The 22,465-nt window shown below is 42.7% G+C and overlaps 1 protein-coding gene and 1 long non-coding RNA gene across 2 annotated transcripts in view; both read left to right on the top strand.

Annotated features, from left to right (window-relative positions):
- Positions 1-22,465, top strand: part of GRM8 (glutamate metabotropic receptor 8) — a 1,632,513-nt gene that overhangs the window by 1,274,317 nt on the left and 335,731 nt on the right. The gene's annotated exons all lie outside the window — the stretch shown is intronic.
- On the top strand, positions 12,022-16,144 carry LOC120982039. Its single transcript, XR_005774828.1, has 3 exons — positions 12,022-12,033; positions 13,908-13,910; positions 16,014-16,144. It is a non-coding gene; the product is annotated as an uncharacterized LOC120982039 (long non-coding RNA).

Genomic DNA, 22,465 nt, shown 5'->3' with positions numbered 1-22,465 from the left:
GCCTGATTCTCTGCTATGACATGAAGCCTGATTCTCTGCTATGGGACCTCTCTCCTCTGTCTGGGTGCCGTGGCCAAAAAATATCTGACAGTGGCCTGTTCCAGTGGTGGGTGACGTGAAGCCTGATTCTCTGCTACGCCATGAAGCCTGATTCTCTGCTATGGGACCTCTCTCCTCTGTCTGGGTGCCGGGGCCTAAATATCTGACAATGGCCTGTTCCAGTGGTGGGTGACGTGAAGCCTTATTCTCTGCTATGACATGAAGCCTGATTCTCTGCTATGACTTGAAGCCTGATTCTCTGCTATGACATGAAGCCTGATTCTCTGCTATGGGACCTCTCTCCTCTGTCTGGGTGCCGGGCCTAAATATCTGACAATGGCCTGTTCCAGTGGTGGGTGACGTGAAGCCTGATTCTCTGCTATGACATGAAGCCTGATTCTCTGCTATGACTTGAAGCCTGATTCTCTGCTATGACATGAAGCCTGATTCTCTGCTATGGGACCTCTCTCCTCTGTCTGGGTGCCGGGGCCTAAATATCTGACAATGGCCTGTTTCAGTGGTGGGTGACGTGAAGCCTGATTCTCTGCTATGACATGAAGCCTGATTCTCTGCCATGAGACCTCTCTCCAATTGATATTGGTTAATTCTAATTTTTTTTATTTTTATTTTAATTCATTTCCCTATCCACAATTGTTTGCAGGGGATTTACCTACATTTTGCTGCTTTTTGCAGCCCTCTAGCCCTTTCCTGGGCTATTTTACATCCTTTTTAGTGCCGAAAAGTTTGGGTCCCCATTGACTTCAATGGGGTTCGGGTTCAGAGCGAAGTTCGGGTCGAGTTCGGATCCCGAACCCGAACATTTCTGGGAAGTTTGGCCGAACTTCTCTAACCCGAACATCCAGGTGTTCGCTCAACTCTACTTATAATATACTTTCTAACATAGAAAGTATATTATAGTGCATTTGTATCGTGCAGCAGTTGTGTGCGTTTCTGCTGCGATACCGCAGCTATATAGAGGGACAAACGCTATTGGAGCAACTATTTGCAACAGGTGTGATATACCTATTGCCCCCAAAAAGACTGAGGGACATGATATGCCTTCTTCCACAAAATACTGATTGAGATTTGCGATATACCTGTTGCCCCAAAGAAACAGGGTGGTGTGATATAACTGTTTTGGCAAAAAAAAAATTGAGGGGTGTGATATACCTGCTTCGACAAAATACTATTTGAGGGGATCAATATACCTGAAGAAAGTCCAGCAACAGTACCCTAGTACATGATTCAATAACTAAATTTAATGAGAAAACTAAACCTCTACATTGTCAAACGGGTGGGCCACAGACAGATATGGCATACTGGGTGAGTGGTGGGGAAGGTGTCCCTGCCACTACTACCCTGAACTAGTCCTATGCCCAGGGACGTCTCCTAGTGGTGGGGACTCCCTGTCCTCGTACCTAGCCTCAATCTCCTGTCTGACCCTAATAAGGTGACAGGTGGAAAGATGCTGGTACCAAAATGGCCCCCCGATGGGTGACTAGCACAAAAACAAAAATAGAGACCTAAAGGTGGCCACTGTATACATCCCTCGTGACCGATTGCCAGGAGGTACAGGGTCCACCTAGAGATTAAAAATACGCAGACAGAACATACGCACAGAAAACACTGATAAGATGCTAATATGATGTACTAAAGATACAGAAACGACCCCGGCGCGTTTCACCCACAGAGTGGGATCATCAGGGGGTAATGCAAGGTAGATATACGGCATACAAAGTAGATATACGGCATATAAGAAGCCCAACAATTAAATAGAGTAGGCCTTGTACTACATATAGGAAGCCCAACAGATAAAAATGTATATAGTAGGCCCCGTAGTAACGCGTAATTAATAATTGCGTTAGGAAGATTCCGTAAAGACACCAGACCCAGAAATAATATAAATAAAGATAAACATCGATAAAATGAAACTAGAAGGCTGAATACATACAGTCACTGGGTAGTGAGGTAGGCGATGGAGTGAGATCAGTAAGTGCAAGGTGCACGTCTCTACAAAGAATAAGGACATAAATGAAAAGATACATACATCTAAGAAATAAGTCATAAAAATACAAATCCAATTCTAAATTTAACAAATGAATAAATAATAGAATACCTAGAGTCACAGAAAGCGCCAAAAACACAAAATGGTGAATTGTGAAGATGCTCATAGAAGGACATCAAAAGTAGTGACCCCAAGCCATATTGGGTATCGCTGTAAGAGACGGGATAGTCACCATACTGATCATGTTAGGATAGCCCCACAAAGCTATGAAGTAAACAGTGGAGACCGACTACAATACCTGACATGTACTCCCAGTGTAGGACGAACTTGCAAGGTATGGCTCCTATGATGCAGAGCTACCAACCCAGCCAAAACCTGGGGATACAATGAGACTATAATGATAAACCTGTGGACGAACTGTCCAGAAAGCATGAAGGCAAAGAAGTAAGTACTTACATGATGCCAACTCTAGTATAGGAAGAGGGTCTGGAGCGCCGATAGTGAACAACCCCACCCTATAAATACCCAAACCACCGCATGATACGGGCGGGGGGGAGGGGGAGGGGAGGGGAGGAGGGCGGAAGCAAACTAACGCTAGGTGAAAAGTCTCCATCCACAGCCCCTGCTGCATGATCGCCGTCGTGGGTGCGTTCCACAATGGAACGCACACCTGAGGATCGTAGTCAGAGCGCTGCCGAGCGGATATCCGGTATGTGAGCCGCAAATCCTATGTGACCGGCGTTAGGCATGCGTACCAGCATGGAACACAGACCGGAAGGGTCACTTCCGGATTAAAACCAGACAGGGTATCCAAAGTAGGAAGCGCTGACAGAGGTGATAACCCCCGCTTTGTGGATATATAGCGACAATCAGCATATTGATGCTACGGTTAGGGCTAAAAGATGGAGAATCGGACGAGGGGAGGGGGGAGGGGAAAGGAGAAAAAATATGTGCAATTAATAGAATATATAGAGAAAAGAAAAAAATACTCAAAAATAAAGAACTGACTACCCCACTGATGACAAGGTGCCAGATAAATGGTTTGCACAATTACAGGGCTACACCATAATAAACATTACATTTGGGTACTTCACGTACCCAGGCTAGGTAACGGGGAATACTTAATACCTTTACGGATGGCCACTATGGCGAGCGGGACAAAACAGGGAGTCTCCCCGTGCGAGGCCAGAACTGAAGCAAAGCAGAGTAAATGTAATGCAGTGCGAAAGTAAGAAAACTATGAATGATTTTTGAGTAAACAGAAATCAGCAAATGAGCAAATGGATGAATGATGGATTAGCACCAGGGAGGTAAAGATAGAACTCATAAAAAGCATGAAAAGGTGAGACGTTCATTTAAACCACGGAGATTGTAAACGGAACCTGTGTATCCATTCGCTCTCCTGTAAAATACGCCTGTCCCAATCGCCTCCGCGTGGAGAGGGGGGCACCAATTCAAGGACGGTGAACCGGAGAACGGAGGGATCTCCCCCGTGACAATCATTAACGTGGATAGCCAAGGGTGTTGGCTCCTTCTTGTTTACATCGTTAATGTGTTCAAGGATTCTTCTCCGGAACTCGCGGATGGTCTTGCCCACGTAGTCCATGGGACAAGGGCACTGGCAAAGATACACCAGACCCTTAGACACGCAGTTGATAAAGTCGCGAACCTGGTAGGGATGACCTGTGACCGAGCAGGTGATGGTCTTTGCGGTCGAGATGTATTTACAGGCCTTGCATCTCCCGCATTTGAAGATGCCGATAGGTTTTCGGTTCAGCCAGCAGCCACCCTTGGTTGGTGGTAAGAAGTGGCTGCGGACAAGGCGGTCCCTCAGGCTCCTACCCCGTCTGTAGGAAACCGAGGGATATTTACTCACAATGTCCGATAGGTCGGAATCCATATGTAATATAGGCCAATATTTAGTCAGGACTTCCCTAATTTCACGATTGGCAGCGTCAAAATTGGCAATGATCCGTGCTGTCCATCGTGTCCCTCGTGTAGGCCGGGAGGGACACGACGAACTCCCTCAGAATCTGGACCACAATTCTGGGTTAGGCAATTGACGCCTGAGACTATCGGGCGACCTTTAAGGGGAGATGTCCCCTTATGTACCTTCCATTTTTACTCGTATTCTTTATAATATCGATATCCTTCCTTGCTGGACTTTCGGATCACTATACCTGCTTCCACCAAATATTGATTGAGGGGTGCGATATACCTGCTTCCACAAAATATTGATTAAGGGGTTTGATATACCTGCTTCCACCAAATATTGATTGAGGGCTGCGATTATACCTGGTTCCACAAAATACTGGTTAAAGGGTTTCATATACCTGCTTCCACAAAATACTAATTGAGGGCTGCAAAATACCTGCTTCCTCAAAATACTGATTAAGGAGTTTGATATACCTGCTTCCACAAAATACTGATTAAGGGGATTGGTATTCCTGCCTCCACAAAATACTGATTGAGGGCTGCGATATTCCTGCTTCCACCAAATATTGATTGAGGCCTGCGAGATACCTGTTTCCACAAAATACTGATTGAGGGCAGCGATATACCTTCTTTCACAAAATACTGATTAAGGGGTTTGATATTTCTGATTCTTTAAAATACTGATTGAGGGCTGCAATATACTTGCTTCCACAAAATACTGATTAAGGGGATTAATATACTTGCGTCCACCAAAGATTGATTGAGGCCTGCGAGATACCTGCTTCACAAAATACTGATTAAGGGCTATGATATACCTGCTTCCACATAATACTGATTGAGATTTGCGATATACGTGTTGCCCCAAATTAACAGGGTGGTGTGATATAACTGTTTTGGCAAAAAAATAATTGAGGGGTGTGATATACCTGCTTCCACAAAATACTGTTTAAGGGGATCAATATACCTGCTTCCACCAAATATTGATTGAGGGGTGTGATATACCTGCTTCCACAAAATACTGATTAAGGGGTTTGATATACCTGCTTCCACCAAATATTGATTGAGGGCTGAGATATACCTGCTTCTACAAAATACTGATTAAGGGGTTTGATATACCTGATTCCACAAAATACTGATTAGGGATTTGATATAACTGTTTCCACCAAATATTGATTGAAGCCTGTGATATACCTGCTTCCACAAAATACTGGTTAAAAATATCTGACAGTGGCCTGTTCCAGTGGTGGGTGACGTGAAGCCTGATTCTCTGCTACGCCATGAAGCCTGATTCTCTGCTATGGGACCTCTCTCCTCTGTCTGGGTGCCGGGGCCTAAATATCTGACAATGGCCTGTTCCAGTGGTGGGTGACGTGAAGCCTTATTCTCTGCTATGACATGAAGCCTGATTCTCTGCTATGACTTGAAGCCTGATTCTCTGCTATGACATGAAGCCTGATTCTCTGCTATGGGACCTCTCTCCTCTGTCTGGGTGCCGGGCCTAAATATCTGACAATGGCCTGTTCCAGTGGTGGGTGACGTGAAGCCTGATTCTCTGCTATGACATGAAGCCTGATTCTCTGCTATGACTTGAAGCCTGATTCTCTGCTATGACATGAAGCCTGATTCTCTGCTATGGGACCTCTCTCCTCTGTCTGGGTGCCGGGGCCTAAATATCTGACAATGGCCTGTTTCAGTGGTGGGTGACGTGAAGCCTGATTCTCTGCTATGACATGAAGCCTGATTCTCTGCCATGAGACCTCTCTCCAATTGATATTGGTTAATTCTAATTTTTTTTATTTTTATTTTAATTCATTTCCCTATCCACAATTGTTTGCAGGGGATTTACCTACATTTTGCTGCTTTTTGCAGCCCTCTAGCCCTTTCCTGGGCTATTTTACATCCTTTTTAGTGCCGAAAAGTTTGGGTCCCCATTGACTTCAATGGGGTTCGGGTTCGGAGCGAAGTTCGGGTCGAGTTCGGATCCCGAACCCGAACATTTCTGGGAAGTTTGGCCGAACTTCTCTAACCCGAACATCCAGGTGTTCGCTCAACTCTACTTATAATATACTTTCTAACATAGAAAGTATATTATAGTGCATTTGTATCGTGCAGCAGTTGTGTGCATTTCTGCTGCGATACCGCAGCTATATAGAGGGACAAACGCTATTGGAGCAACTATTTGCAACAGGTGTGATATACCTATTGCCCCCAAAAAGACTGAGGGACATGATATGCCTTCTTCCACAAAATACTGATTGAGATTTGCGATATACCTGTTGCCCCAAAGAAACAGGGTGGTGTGATATAACTGTTTTGGCAAAAAAAAAATTGAGGGGTGTGATATACCTGCTTCGACAAAATACTATTTGAGGGGATCAATATACCTGAAGAAAGTCCAGCAACAGTACCCTAGTACATGATTCAATAACTAAATTTAATGAGAAAACTAAACCTCTACATTGTCAAACGGGTGGGCCACAGACAGATATGGCATACTGGGTGAGTGGTGGGGAAGGTGTCCCTGCCACTACTACCCTGAACTAGTCCTATGCCCAGGGACGTCTCCTAGTGGTGGGGACTCCCTGTCCTCGTACCTAGCCTCAATCTCCTGTCTGACCCTAATAAGGTGACAGGTGGAAAGATGCTGGTACCAAAATGGCCCCCCTGATGGGTGACTAGCACAAAAACAAAAATAGAGACCTAAAGGTGGCCACTGTATACATCCCTCGTGACCGATTGCCAGGAGGTACAGGGTCCACCTAGAGATTAAAAATACGCAGACAGAACATACGCACAGAAAACACTGATAAGATGCTAATATGATGTACTAAAGATACAGAAACGACCCCGGCGCGTTTCACCCACAGAGTGGGATCATCAGGGGGTAATGCAAGGTAGATATACGGCATACAAAGTAGATATACGGCATATAAGAAGCCCAACAATTAAATATAGTAGGCCTTGTACTACATATAGGAAGCCCAACAGATAAAAATGTATATAGTAGGCCCCGTAGTAACGCGTAATTAATAATTGCGTTAGGAAGATTCCGTAAAGACACCAGACCCAGAAATAATATAAATAAAGATAAACATCGATAAAATGAAACTAGAAGGCTGAATACATACAGTCACTGGGTAGTGAGGTAGGCGATGGAGTGAGATCAGTAAGTGCAAGGTGCACGTCTCTACAAAGAATAAGGACATAAATGAAAAGATACATACATCTAAGAAATAAGTCATAAAAATACAAATCCAATTCTAAATTTAACAAATGAATAAATAATAGAATACCTAGAGTCACAGAAAGCGCCAAAAACACAAAATGGTGAATTGTGAAGATGCTCATAGAAGGACATCAAAAGTAGTGACCCCAAGCCATATTGGGTATCGCTGTAAGAGACGGGTATAGTCACCATACTGATCATGTTAGGATAGCCCCACAAAGCTATGAAGTAAACAGTGGAGACCGACTACAATACCTGACATGTACTCCCAGTGTAGGACGAACTTGCAAGGTATGGCTCCTATGATGCAGAGCTACCAACCCAGCCAAAACCTGGGGATACAATGAGACTATAATGATAAACCTGTGGACGAACTGTCCAGAAAGCATGAAGGCAAAGAAGTAAGTACTTACATGATGCCAACTCTAGTATAGGAAGAGGGTCTGGAGCGCCGATAGTGAACAACCCCACCCTATAAATACCCAAACCACCGCATGATACGGGCGGGGGGGAGGGGGAGGGGAGGGGAGGAGGGCGGAAGCAAACTAACGCTAGGTGAAAAGTCTCCATCCACAGCCCCTGCTGCATGATCGCCGTCGTGGGTGCGTTCCACAATGGAACGCACACCTGAGGATCGTAGTCAGAGCGCTGCCGAGCGGATATCCGGTATGTGAGCCGCAAATCCTATGTGACCGGCGTTAGGCATGCATACCAGCATGGAACGCAGACCGGAAGGGTCACTTCCGGATTAAAACCAGACAGGGTATCCAAAGTAGGAAGCGCTGACAGAGGTGATAACCCCCGCTTTGTGGATATATAGCGACAATCAGCATATTGATGCTACGGTTAGGGCTAAAAGATGGAGAATCGGACGAGGGGAGGGGGGAGGGGAAAGGAGAAAAAATATGTGCAATTAATAGAATATATAGAGAAAAGAAAAAAATACTCAAAAATAAAGAACTGACTACCCCACTGATGACAAGGTGCCAGATAAATGGTTTGCACAATTACAGGGCTACACCATAATAAACATTACATTTGGGTACTTCACGTACCCAGGCTAGGTAACGGGGAATACTTAATACCTTTACGGATGGCCACTATGGCGAGCGGGACAAAACAGGGAGTCTCCCCGTGCGAGGCCAGAACTGAAGCAAAGCAGAGTAAATGTAATGCAGTGCGAAAGTAAGAAAACTATAAATGATTTTTGAGTAAACAGAAATCAGCAAATGAGCAAATGGATGAATGATGGATTAGCACCAGGGAGGTAAAGATAGAACTCATAAAAAGCATGAAAAGGTGAGACGTTCATTTAAACCACGGAGATTGTAAACGGAACCTGTGTATCCATTCGCTCTCCTGTAAAATACGCCTGTCCCAATCGCCTCCGCGTGGAGAGGGGGGCACCAATTCAAGGACGGTGAACCGGAGAATGGAGGGATCTCCCCCGTGACAATCATTAACGTGGATAGCCAAGGGTGTTGGCTCCTTCTTGTTTACATCGTTAATGTGTTCAAGGATTCTTCTCCGGAACTCGCGGATGGTCTTGCCCACGTAGTCCATGGGACAAGGGCACTGGCAAAGATACACCAGACCCTTAGACACGCAGTTGATAAAGTCGCGAACCTGGTAGGGATGACCTGTGACCGAGCAGGTGATGGTCTTTGCGGTCGAGATGTATTTACAGGCCTTGCATCTCCCGCATTTGAAGATGCCGATAGGTTTTCGGTTCAGCCAGCAGCCACCCTTGGTTGGTGGTAAGAAGTGGCTGCGGACAAGGCGGTCCCTCAGGCTCCTACCCCGTCTGTAGGAAACCGAGGGATATTTACTCACAATGTCCGATAGGTCGGAATCCATATGTAATATAGGCCAATATTTAGTCAGGACTTCCCTAATTTCACGATTGGCAGCGTCAAAATTGGCAATGATCCGTGCTGTCCATCGTGTCCCTCGTGTAGGCCGGGAGGGACACGACGAACTCCCTCAGAATCTGGACCACAATTCTGGGTTAGGCAATTGACGCCTGAGACTATCGGGCGACCTTTAAGGGGAGATGTCCCCTTATGTACCTTCCATTTTTACTCGTATTCTTTATAATATCGATATCCTTCCTTGCTGGACTTTCGGATCACTATACCTGCTTCCACCAAATATTGATTGAGGGGTGCGATATACCTGCTTCCACAAAATATTGATTAAGGGGTTTGATATACCTGCTTCCACCAAATATTGATTGAGGGCTGCGATTATACCTGGTTCCACAAAATACTGGTTAAAGGGTTTCATATACCTGCTTCCACAAAATACTAATTGAGGGCTGCAAAATACCTGCTTCCTCAAAATACTGATTAAGGAGTTTGATATACCTGCTTCCACAAAATACTGATTAAGGGGATTGGTATTCCTGCCTCCACAAAATACTGATTGAGGGCTGCGATATTCCTGCTTCCACCAAATATTGATTGAGGCCTGCGAGATACCTGTTTCCACAAAATACTGATTGAGGGCAGCGATATACCTTCTTTCACAAAATACTGATTAAGGGGTTTGATATTTCTGATTCTTTAAAATACTGATTGAGGGCTGCAATATACTTGCTTCCACAAAATACTGATTAAGGGGATTAATATACTTGCGTCCACCAAAGATTGATTGAGGCCTGCGAGATACCTGTTTCCACAAAATACTGATTGAGGGCAGCGATATACCTTCTTTCACAAAATACTGATTAAGGGGTTTGATATTTCTGATTCTTTAAAATACTGATTGAGGGCTGCAATATACTTGCTTCCACAAAATACTGATTAAGGGGATTAATATACTTGCGTCCACCAAAGATTGATTGAGGCCTGCGAGATACCTGCTTCACAAAATACTGATTAAGGGCTACGATATACCTGCTTCCACATAATACTGATTGAGATTTGCGATATACGTGTTGCCCCAAATTAACAGGGTGGTGTGATATAACTGTTTTGGCAAAAAAATAATTGAGGGGTGTGATATACCTGCTTCCACAAAATACTGTTTAAGGGGATCAATATACCTGCTTCCACCAAATATTGATTGAGGGGTGTGATATACCTGCTTCCACAAAATACTGATTAAGGGGTTTGATATACCTGCTTCCACCAAATATTGATTGAGGGCTGAGATATACCTGCTTCTACAAAATACTGATTAAGGGGTTTGATATACCTCATTCCACAAAATACTGATTAGGGATTTGATATAACTGTTTCCACCAAATATTGATTGAAGCCTGTGATATACCTGCTTCCACAAAATACTGGTTAAGGGGTTTGATATACCTGCTTCCACAAAATACTGATTAAGGAGTTTGATATACCTGCTTCCACCAAATATTTGTGGAGGCCTGCAATATACCTGCTTCCACAAAATGCTGATTAAGGGGTTTGATATACTTGTTTCCACAAAATATTGATTGAAGCCTGCCATATACCTGCTTCCACAAAATAATGATTAAGGGGATTGGTATTCCTGCCTCCATAAAATACTGATTGAGGGCTGCGATATTCCTGCTTCCACAAAATACTGATTAAGGGGATTGATATACCTGCTTCCACCAAATATTGATTTAGGCCTACGAGATACCTGCTTCCACAAAATACTGATTAAGGAGTTTGATATAACTGCTTCCTCAAAATACTGATTGAGGGCTGCGATATACTTGCTTCTACAAAATACTGATTAAGGGGATTAATATACCTGCTTTCACCAAAAATTGATTGAGGCCTGCGAGATACCTGCTTCCACAAAATATTGATTGAAGGCTACGATATACCTGCTTCCACAAAATACTGATTAAGGGGTTCGATATAGCTGTTTCCACCAAATATTGTTTGAGACCTGCGATATACCTGCTTCCACAAATACTGCTCTTCTTTAGGGACTTTGGCACAGGGTCAATTCTGAAAATGACAGGCAGAGGAAGAGGCAGGCCGTTCCACAGGGGTGGTAGGGGTCGGGCAGGTGCACCAGGCCGGAACCTAAGTGGGAAGTTCGAGAAGGCGCTGCGATTACTTCAAAGGACACACCAGAGTTTGTTGAGTGGCTCATTCAGCATTCCGCTTCTGCACCCTCCTCATCCTCTGTATCTGCACCCTCCTCACTCTCTGCTGTGTGCACCCCCAAGGCCCCCGAATACCAGTACCATAGCCCCTCCACTCGAGTCAAAGGAATTATTTTCACATCCATTCCCAGACCTTACCGATGTGCAACCATTCTTGACATCGGATGAGGAAGAGGAGGTAGCAATGGCTGCCAAACAGCGGTCTAACAACAGTACCCAGATCAACCTAAGGAGGGAGGTCCCCGCTGTTGCTGCCAACTCCGAGATCTCAAATGTCAGTGGTGGTGAAGGTGACTATAATGACGTGTAGATGGACGTCACGTGGGGGCCCACAAGACTGGTAGAGGAGTGGAGTTAAGAGGGAGAGATAGAGAAGCAGAGAGGGAGGAAAAGGAGGAGAAGCAGGCAGAGCTTGCAGGGCACAGGAGGCTAAACCCGCTCAATTTACCAGTTTGTAAAGTGGTGTGCGACAGTGGTGCCAATCTGCTGAGCGTGCTGAAACAGGGCAGAATGACACACGTGCCATGCATGGCACATGTCCTGAACTTAGTCGTGCAGCGATTCGTTGCTAAATACCCCAGGGACCAGGACGTCTTGCGGCAGGTCAGGAAAATCTCTGGACATTTTAGAAGATCTTACACGGCCATGGCTCGCCTTGCTGACGTTCAGCGGCAAGCACCACCTGCTCGTCAGACGTCTGATTTGTGACTGCCCAATGCACTGGATCTCCACCTTGTACAGTATATGCTTAATAGGCTGCTCCAGCAGGAATGTGCTGTTAACGACTACCTGTACGAACTCTACGGCAGGACAGGTTCTAAGGAGCTTGGCTTTTTTTTCACCACGCCAGTAGCTGCTCATGCGTGACGCATGCAGACTTCTGCGGCCACTTGCTGAGATCACCAAACTAGTCAGTCGCAGCCAGGGTGCCATCAGTGTCATCGTACCTTACGTCTTCTTTGTGGAGCGTGCATTGTGTCATGTCTTGATCAAGCCGTCGAGGAGCAGGAGCTGGAAGATGAGGAATTTGCAATGCTGAATGAATTCCCAAGGGGTGCTACTCCATCTGAGACAAGTCAGCAGGAGTCTGAAGAGGAGTCAGAGGAGGATTGTGGCGGGGAGGAGGAGCAAGAAGAGCAGGCTTTGAGGGAGTTTAAACTTTATGGGGATCCCTGGTGTTGTCCATGGCTGGGGGGAGGAGACCTAGGACGACATTCTCCTGGGCAATGAGCAGGAGCCAGGGCGCTCCACCGCTTCCAATTTAATGCAAATGGGGGCCTTCATGCTCCAGTGTTTGAAGAGGCACCCCCATATAAAAAGCATACAGGACAAGGACCAATACTGGGTGGCAACGTACTTAGACCCCTGGTACAAACACAAAATGGCGGACATGTTACCAGCATCACAGAGGGTTGGCAGAAAGCAGCATTTCCAGGCGTTGCTGCGAGTGATGCTGAATTCTGCTGTTGCGGGTTCTGGGAGAGGAATTTCTACCCACAGCGAAACAGGTGCGGTACCAATCCTTCTGCGCCTGCATTAAGAGGGTGGTTTGAAGATGTGTTGGTCACTTCGGATGTGAGATCTTTCTTGCAGCCAACCCATCGACAGCTGCCCTCCGGATCCAGCCTCAGGAATTGCCTAGACCGACAGTTGTCCGACTACATCGAGTTAATGGCCGATGTGGACGCTCTGAGAAGCGAGGAGCCTCTTGACTACTGGGTGTGCAGTAGCACAAGAGCTGGCACAATTTGTTATGGAACTCTTGGCATGCCCCTCGTCGAGTGTCCCGTCGTGTAATTGAATTTCCTCATGCCAGCCCACACATATCCGCCACGACGCAGAACAAAGAATGGTCCTTGTTTTATGTATATACAGCGGCATAAAGTCCTTTTCTGTTAGGTGAATGCCTAATTTTTGGGGCCTCTACTCCAGTGGCCTACAATAAAATTTGTATCCAGTGACAGCCTTATGTACCTACAGCTACATAATCACAAGTTCTTTTCTGTCAGATGAATGCCTAATTTTGGGCGCCTGTACTGGCCTACAGTAAAAATTTTAGCCAGTGACCGCCTAATGTACCTTCAGCCACATCATCACACGTTCTTTTCTGTCAGGTGAATGCCTACTTTTTTGGGCCTGTACTCCTGTGGCCTAAAATAAAAAATTTCTAGGCTCCAGCAGGGCACATTTTTTAGATTTTCCCTTTAAGATGCATAAAAATGGCCCCTGATTAAAATACATATATTTTGTGGGAATTCTTTTCCAATGATCCCCCTCTGATATGCCACTGTCCATGTTGTGGGACTATTTGTGCACTTCTAGTAAGTATTTGGTGGCTGCAAATATGACCTGAAGGTTTTTCAGGTTTGCCTGCCATTAAAGTAAATGGGGCCTGCCACGAAGGTGTGGTTTGCAAACATTTAATGGCGAATGCGCGTTCGCAAAATGTCCAGGCCGATGTTCGTTCATCACTATGTTTGGGTACATATGACTTTTTGATCTCTTTTTATTAAATTTTTTATGAGGCGTAGTGGCTAATATTGCAATTCTGCCAGTGTTTTTTTTATTTTTATTTTTTATGGGGTTCTCCATGTGTTATATTTGATAAGATGGTTGTATTCTGTGGGTTGATACGGTTCTGGCGGTACCAAATTTATATTATTTTATTCATGTTCAACCACTTTTATATCATAAAATAATTTTTTAATAAACTTTATTTTTTTGCATCACTAAATCGAAGACCCATAACTTTTTGATCTTATAATCAATATAGTTGCGTGAGAGCTTTTTTTTGCAGGACGGGCTGTAATTTTTATTGTTACAATTTTGAGGTCTATATGGCTTTGAGTACTTTTTATTACATTTTATAAGTGGGTGAAGCAATCAAAAATTGCATTTCTGTCAGTATTTTTATTTATCTATGGGTTCCTTATGTGGTATATTTGATATGATAATTTTATTCTGTGGAATGATATGGTTATGGCGACACCAATATTGTATAGTTTTTTATTTTCATTTTCTACCACTTTTAAATCATAAAATAACTTTTTATGAAACTTTTTTCTTTTGCATCTCAAAATCTAAACCCATAACTTTTTTATTTTTCCGACAACAAAGTTGTATGAGGGCTTATTTTTAGCGGGATAGGCTGTAGTTTTTATTGGTATCATTTTTGAGATGCATATGACTTTTTGATCACTTTTTATTAAATATTTTTGGGAGGTGAACTAAAATAAAAAAGCTATTCTGTCTTTTTTTTTTTTACAGCGTTCACATGCAGGATTGGTACCAGTTTATAGATCAGGTCATTACGGATGCGGCGATGCCAATTATGTGTAGTTTATTAAAAATATATATTTTTAAATCTCTTATAAATGATTGGATGTTGGAAAATACAATTTATTTTATTTTTAATGTACTTTTTTTAATTGCTTTTACATTTATTATAATTTTTTTTTCACACCTTTTTTTTTTTTTATCAAGTCCCACTTGGATCTTGAATATCCAGTGGGGCTTAATGGCCCTACTATACTTGCATTGCAAAGTACAGGGTGGGCCATTTATATGGATACACCTTAATTAAATGGGAATGGTTGGTGATATTAACTTCCTGTTTGTGGCACATTAGTATATGTGAGGGGGGAAACTTTTCAAGATGGGTGGTGACGATGGTGGCCATTTTGAAGTCGGCCATTTTGAATCCAACTTTTGTTTTTTCAATAGGAAGAGGGTCATGTGACACATCAAACCTATTGGGAATTTCACAAGAAAAACAATGGTGTGCTTGGTTTTAACGTAACTTTATTTCTTCATGAGTTATTTACGAGTTTCTGACCACTTATAAAATGTGTTCAATGTGCTGCCCATTGTGTTGGATTGTCAATGCAACCCTCTTCTCCCACTCTTCACACACTGATAGCAACACCGCAGGAGAAATGCTAGCACAGGCTTCCAGTATCCATAGTTTCAGGTGCTGCACATCTCGTATCTTCACAGCATAGACAATTGCCTTCAGATGACCCCAAAGATAAAAGTCTAAGGGGGGTCAGATCGGGAGACCTTGGGGGCAATTCAACTGGCCCACGATGACCAATCCACTTTCCAGGAAACTGTTCATCTAGGAATGCTCGGACCTGACACCCATAATGTGGTGGTGCACCATCTTGCTGGAAAAACTCAGGGAAACACATCATCATGTAGCAATTTTGCATATCCAGTGACCCCCTTAGACTTTTATCTTTGGGGTCATCTGAAGGCAATTGTCTATGCTGTGAAGATACGAGATGTTCAGCACCTGAAACTACAGATACTGGAAGCCTGTGCTAGCATTTCTCCTGCGGTGTTGCTATCAGTGTGTGAAGAGTGGGAGAAGAGGGTTGCATTGACAATCCAACACAATGGGCAGCACATTGAACACATTTTATAAGTGGTCAGAAACTTGTAAATAACTTATGAAAGTATAAAGTTATGTTAAAACCAAGCACACCATTGTTTTTCTTGTGAAATTCCCAATAAGTTCCTATTGAAAAAACAAAAGTTGGATTCAAAATGGCCGACTTCAAAATGGCCGCCATGGTCACCACCTATCTTGAAAAGTTTCCCCCCTCACATATACTAATGTGCCACAAACAGGAAGTTAATATCACCAACTATTCCCATTTTATTAAGGTGTATCCATATAAATGGCCCACCCTGTATAATACTATCGGTTTTAGGGCTCATGCACACAAACGTATTTTCTTTCTGCTTCCGTTCCATTTTTTTTGCGGACCGTATGCGGAATCATTCACTTCAATGGGTCTGCAAAAACAATGGAAGTTACTCAATGTGCATTCCAATTCCGTATTTCTGTTCCACAAAAAAGTAGTGCATGTCCTATTATTGTCTGCAAATCACGGTCCGAGGCCCCATTCAAGTCAATGGGACCGCAAAAAACTCACACAGAACATATCCATATGTCTCACACAGAACTCACACAGAACATATCCATATGTCATCCATATTTCATCCGTATTTTGTGTATCCATTCTGTAGAAATGCTATGCCCAGCCGATATTGCTCACGTGTTTGGTGATTAATAAGCTACTGTTTCCGATCCATAAAAAATTTATCGCATTCGGAAACCATACGCATATGTTTTGTGAAATAACGGAACAGAAAAGGACTTAAATCAGAAAAAAAAAAACCTCAGATACGGAACAACGGATCCGTGAAAAACGGACCGCAAAACAACAATGGTCATGTGCATGAGCCCTTACACTGATAGATGGCAACATGGCAACCATTGGGCTGCTGACATTGCAGCGCATCAGCCCGATGGTTAAGAGAGGGAGCCCCCTCCCTCTGTTAACCCCTTGGATGCCGCTGATAGTGGTATCTAAGGGGTTATAGCAGAGTGTCAGCGTACAGCTGACACTGACTGCTGATGGTAGCGGCTCAGGAATAGAGCCTCCGCCATCAGATACAGAAGGGGACCGCATAAGGGGGCACATATGAGGGCTCGGGAGGGGACACAGAGCGGGTCAGAGGACATGGATGGGGGCAGAGGATATGGATGGGGCAGACGGGCACAGTTTCCGGCACAGACAGCGCGTGGACGGCAGAACGCACAGAGGGGGGGGGCACAGATCATGGAAGGGGGCACAGATCGGGTGCACATATTGGGGGCACACAGCAGCCAGTGCCTGATTTCAGGCTCTGATTTACAGACTGCAGATCTGAGCCTGAAACCGCCACTTTTACACTGCAGCGATCCAATTGGTTAGTCTGCACAGACTAACCAATCAGAGCGATCGCCAGCAAGGGACCACTCTGATTGGTTCCTTGCCGGCATTACTGGACTTTGCACTGTTCCTGACAGCGGCAGTGCAGGGGCAGAAGCTTTAATCCAAGCGTTTTGACGTTTATATACGTGCTGTCTGCACGGGTTATGTGCAGATAGTACATATATAGCCGTTTGGCAGTCGGGAAGGGGTTAACTATAATCCACATTTCATGAATTTGTGATACAATTGATGAATTAAGGTTTCTAATTATCATATAACAATACCATCTTTTTACTATTGATAATCATAAAATGTGTATTATGGTAATTATCAATGAGGCGATCATGGTCTATTGATTTTTATTTATGAAGTATACTGTCACAATTATGATCTTTATATGAGGAGGATTTGTACATGCACTTTATTGTTATAATCATGATCTGTGAGATTTATTATATTTTTGGTGCATCAAGTATAAGGTCATTTTTATACATTGTATTTTTATATATATTTTTTATATTTTTTATATTTTATTTGGTTATTAGGCATTGTTTGTCACAGTAAATAGCATATTAATACACACATTAGATGGATTCATGTAACAGCTAGTTGAGTGCCCTCCTTAATCAATTGCTGTGTGTACGGTAGAGGGTGTGCCGTGGAGTGAGCACCTTAACCATTGCTGTCCGGTTGGGTAGAGCCACTGTACATTTATATTATATTCATGTATGGGGAGGAGCCATGCATTATGGGAAATTGTACCATGTACGATACATACGGTCTGCATGCAATTACTCAACACATTAGTCAAACTATCTACTCTCTTCAGCTTGCAGATCAGAATTTTTTATGTTGCTCTCTCATAGTAAGCTATTATATAGGTTTAATTGTAATAAATAGAATATTTGTGTCCAAAGTGAGCAATGATGAATACTATTAATGGGTAAATTACAGTTTCCAAACTTCCACTCAATAGATTATAAGCATTAGTATAATTTTTTTTTTAACACATCTCATCGTTTTAATGGCAGTAATTTAAATATATAAAGGAAGAGATTTTCTTTAACATAGATTCTAAATAGATATTTACTTAACGATAGATAGACAATCATTATAAAATAATTCAGTCAGTGGAAAAAAGTACATAAACTCAATTGCAGTAAGTGTAAGTACTGTAAAAGAAGAGAAAAAGTTACTACTGCATAACAGTTGGTAATACTAAAGAGTAAAAGAGAGAGAACTTTTCCCTATGGTGCTCAAGAAATTCTACAGAGGCCAATAATAGTAAAAGAATTGCTGACTTGCTGCCTTATGACAGGAATTTATGTCACCATTTATATAGCTAGAATGTTTCTGATAGCTGCAAAGTTCCAGATACACTCTGAATGAACAGGGCAGGAGAAGTAACCAGGTGAAACTATCTGCTGAGCAAAGATGTTCTTTGTGGGAACACACACTGCTGGAAAATCAATAAAAGTGAGATAAACATTATCATTTTAGTTGCAAACTTGTGCCCTGGACATTGAGAAGCAAAAGTATAGAAGAAAACACATTGAGAGAAATTTTCATGAGGGCAATATTTGAAGTCAGTTTTGCTTGAGTCTTTGTTGGTGAACTTTGCACCAAATGTATCAAATGCCACACAATGTTTGTTACAGAGATTTTCCCATCTCAGACATTGGTTGCATAACACTAGGATATGGCACCAATGTCATTTATATGCAGGTCACACCTCTGGGACCCACCACTATCTCCAGAATAGGCCCCCAAAATGAAGGTGGGTGCACCGTGGTCCCACCACATTCACCACTATGATAGTTCCAAAGATAGCTAAGTGCCAGCTTGGCTATTTTCAGCAGTCCCAAAGCAATGAATGGAGAGCTGGTCATGCATGAGTGGTGTGTTCACCATACACTTCTATGGGACTTTGGAAATAACCAAACGCACCCTCTCTGCTATTTCTACAACTCCAATAGAAGTGAATAGAGAGCACTTATGCTGTGCTCTCTCTTTGAGGAGACAGTGCCAAAGGAGGGACTTCCGCTCATGAGACATTGTATGAGATGGGTAAACCATTTAGATTTGGTGCATCTTTAAACCTAACACTTTTGTCTAGAAATGCTACTCCAGTTTTTCTATGCCACTCCTTGCTGGAGTGAGATTGAGATTTATTTGCAATTTTTTTTTAAAGCTAACTATACCCACTTTCTCATTAACTTTTCAAAACTGGAGTGTGTGGTGTAAAATGTAAAAAAAAAAATTAAATAAATTGCAAGATTTCTGGGTAAGTCACCACAAAAAGTTGCAGAGCGCCAATTTTGTAACGTTTTGAAGCCAGATTTCTAGAGTGCAAGGCACAATAAGTTCCCCCCATTGTTTGTTAAAATGGTCTATATGTGTCTAAGATATATAACCATTTTTTCAATTGGCCTTTATAAAAATATTGAGCCATTTTCTCTGCACAGCTTTGAGTTTATCTTGTAGCTGGTTCTGAATTTTCTCTTTGCTCCATTAGTCAGTAAGCTCCTCTCTGACCTCATTGTAGCTCAATTCTTATCTTACTGATAAGGGTTATTAGAAGACAAAAAGTGAAAGGGAAAGTACCATTTACACGGCTAGAACAGTTAACCCTCTGTGACAGAATGGCTCAATATTTGTAATAAAGACTAACTGAAAAAATTATTTGTATCCCAAAATGAGTAAAATGCAATCATAAGAAAATGCCCCCAAAAGTCTACAAAGCCTTTAATGATGAAAAAATGGCAAAGTGCATTTAAAAGAAAGTACTCAGATTTGAAGTAAGTTATGTGTATGCCATTGTGGGAGTTGGAAAAGTGGAATAAGCAGACATGGGTTCTTTTAAGTCTTTGCCATATTTCTGTTTACTTAAGGGTTCTTTCACACTAGCGTTTTTCTTTTCCGGCACCATCAAAAGGGCTCAATGCCGGAAAAGAACTGATCAGTTTTATCCCCATGCATTCTGAATAGAGAGTAATCCGTTCAGGATGCATCCAGAATTTCTTCAGTGCGCAGACCGAAAAAAAAAGGTGAAAAAAATAAATGCCTGATCTGTTTTGCCAGATGACACCGGAAAGATCTAGCATTTCAATGCATTTTTCTAACTGATCAGGCATTTTTTAGGCTACTTTCACACCAGCGTTCGGGTGTCCGCTCGTGAGCTCCGTTTGAAGGGGCTCACAAGCGGCCCCGAACGCATCTGTCCAGCCCTAATGCATTCTCAATGGACGCGGATCCGCTGAGAATGCATCAGTCTGCCAGCGTTCAGCCTCCGCTCCGCTCAGCGAGCGGACCCCTGAACGCTGCTTGCAGCCTGGCCTGGCCGGTGTCCATATGGCTCAATTTTCAAACGGAACCGTCCCCCATTGACTTTCAATGTAAAGTCTGGACGGATCCGTTCAGGCTACTTTCAGACTTAGAATTTTTTTCAAACTATAATGCAGACGGATCCGTTCTGAACGGATACAAACGTCTGCATTATAGGAGCGGATCCGTCTGAGCCGACATCAAACGGACCCGCTCTGAACGCTAGTGTGAAAGTAGCCTAAGACTGATCAGGATAAAGATCAGTCTTACAAATTCCATCAGTTGGCATATGTTTTGCCGGATCCGGCAGGCAGTTCAGGCGACGGAACTGCTTGCCGGATTACTCTGCCGCAAGTGTGAAAGTAGCCTAAGTTCTGTGTACTTTGTTTCCAGTCCATTTTAAGAAATAAATGTATACTATTTCAATCTTTGCAAAGTACAAATGATTTGCTCTTCACTCGAATACTGTGAAAGTTGAGGCTAAGAGGTAGCTCTAGGTTTGTTAATGTTTCTCGTTTCTCATGCTTGTATTACTTTTTATTCAAATTGTCATACTTGTTGTTGCAAAAATGGAAAGCTTCTTGGGTTTTCTTGAAAAAGACTTTTGAGAGTACATATGCAATGCAGATTTTGTTGTGCTCAAATAATTACAGTATCTTTCAAGAGCTCTTCACGCTACAGGTTTTTGACATTTACCATCTGTCTGCTATTGTTTTTGCAACCTCTTGTATTTAAAGTTCCTCCATTATAAACATTAGATGTTGTGTAAAGTGACTGCAGAGTGCTTTTCTTTTAGGCATGTATGCTATTTTTTATGCCTTGGGTAGTTTACAATTGCCATCTGTCCACCACTGTCTTTTGTCATTTTTGCTTCTTTGTATTTATTTGCTTACTGTTTTTTTTTCTTACTAACCCTAGGGAGACTGTTGCAAACAGATCAACACCTAAATGATTAACCATCAAAAATGTCATTCATTTTTTATACATGTATCTTTTGTATCTTTCAAGACAGATAGATGGACATTAAATGAATAGATAGATAGATAGATAGATAGATAGATAGAGACATAGAGAAATGCTGAATTTCTCATTAAACTGTTTTTTTTTTATAGTTATACAGTAGTAAAAAGTTAAATAACATAAAGGGAATGTGTCATTAGAAAATGCCATATTATTTATATCAAGTTATTATGTAAAATATTTAAAGAATTTTGAAAAATTACAAAAATCCTTCATTTATAACTCCAAAGAGAAAACCGTCTTGCCGTCACCACTTAATGGAAGTTGCACCCTATAAGACAAGCTTTGACTTTCTGACATATAGAAACGGAATGCGGTCCAAAGTTTAGGAAAACTCCTAACAAAGTCGAATTTCCTTGCGCTTCATGGTAATTAATCAGTTTTTCTGAAAATGGCAGCTGCATGTGTTACAAAGTGAAACTAAGAACCCTGGAAACGCAAGGTCACCCATAATGCCTTGCAGCCAGCCAATCCACAGCCACCCCCTGTGATTTCACAGTCCATTTAACACCCTCAGTCTCCTTCATTGTCCTGTGAGCTAGTGATGGGAAATCTAGTTCATTTTGGGGATTAGTTCATTCTGGTCAAGTTCACCTGAAAGATTAGTTCAAAAGATGAGTTTGTTTAGTTCTAGTTCATTTTGTGGCTCTGTGATGCTACTGATAAGTGATTAGAAGCACAGATCTGCTCTGCTACACATAGGATTTACAGCTCTTTAGATGAGTTATAGTTTTACTAAAAGGGTCAGATATATTTATTATTGTCCAGCAGTGTGAATAAGAAAAGGCAGATGATACTTAGTAGAGTGAACAGAACTCCAGTATACGGCTGCCTGCCGTGCAGCACCATGTCCTGAGGAGGCTGAAAGGGAGCCTGTGACTTTTGAACTGAGTAAACTAGATGAACTACTGAACTAACATGTTCCTAGAATAAATCCTGACAGTCTAGTTCAATGAGATGCTAAAGCGCCCCCTATAGTAGTTCATATCCACCGACTCATGGTGAATGCATGAGAGCTGAAAAGAAGTGCAGCAGCACCTAGAGCATCTTCAGCACAT

This window comes from Bufo bufo, chromosome 1 (assembly GCF_905171765.1).
Source record: "Bufo bufo chromosome 1, aBufBuf1.1, whole genome shotgun sequence".
Taxonomy (NCBI): domain Eukaryota; kingdom Metazoa; phylum Chordata; class Amphibia; order Anura; family Bufonidae; genus Bufo; species Bufo bufo.
Note: the sequence above shows the minus strand (reverse complement) of the source record. Positions and strands in the feature narration are given on the sequence as shown.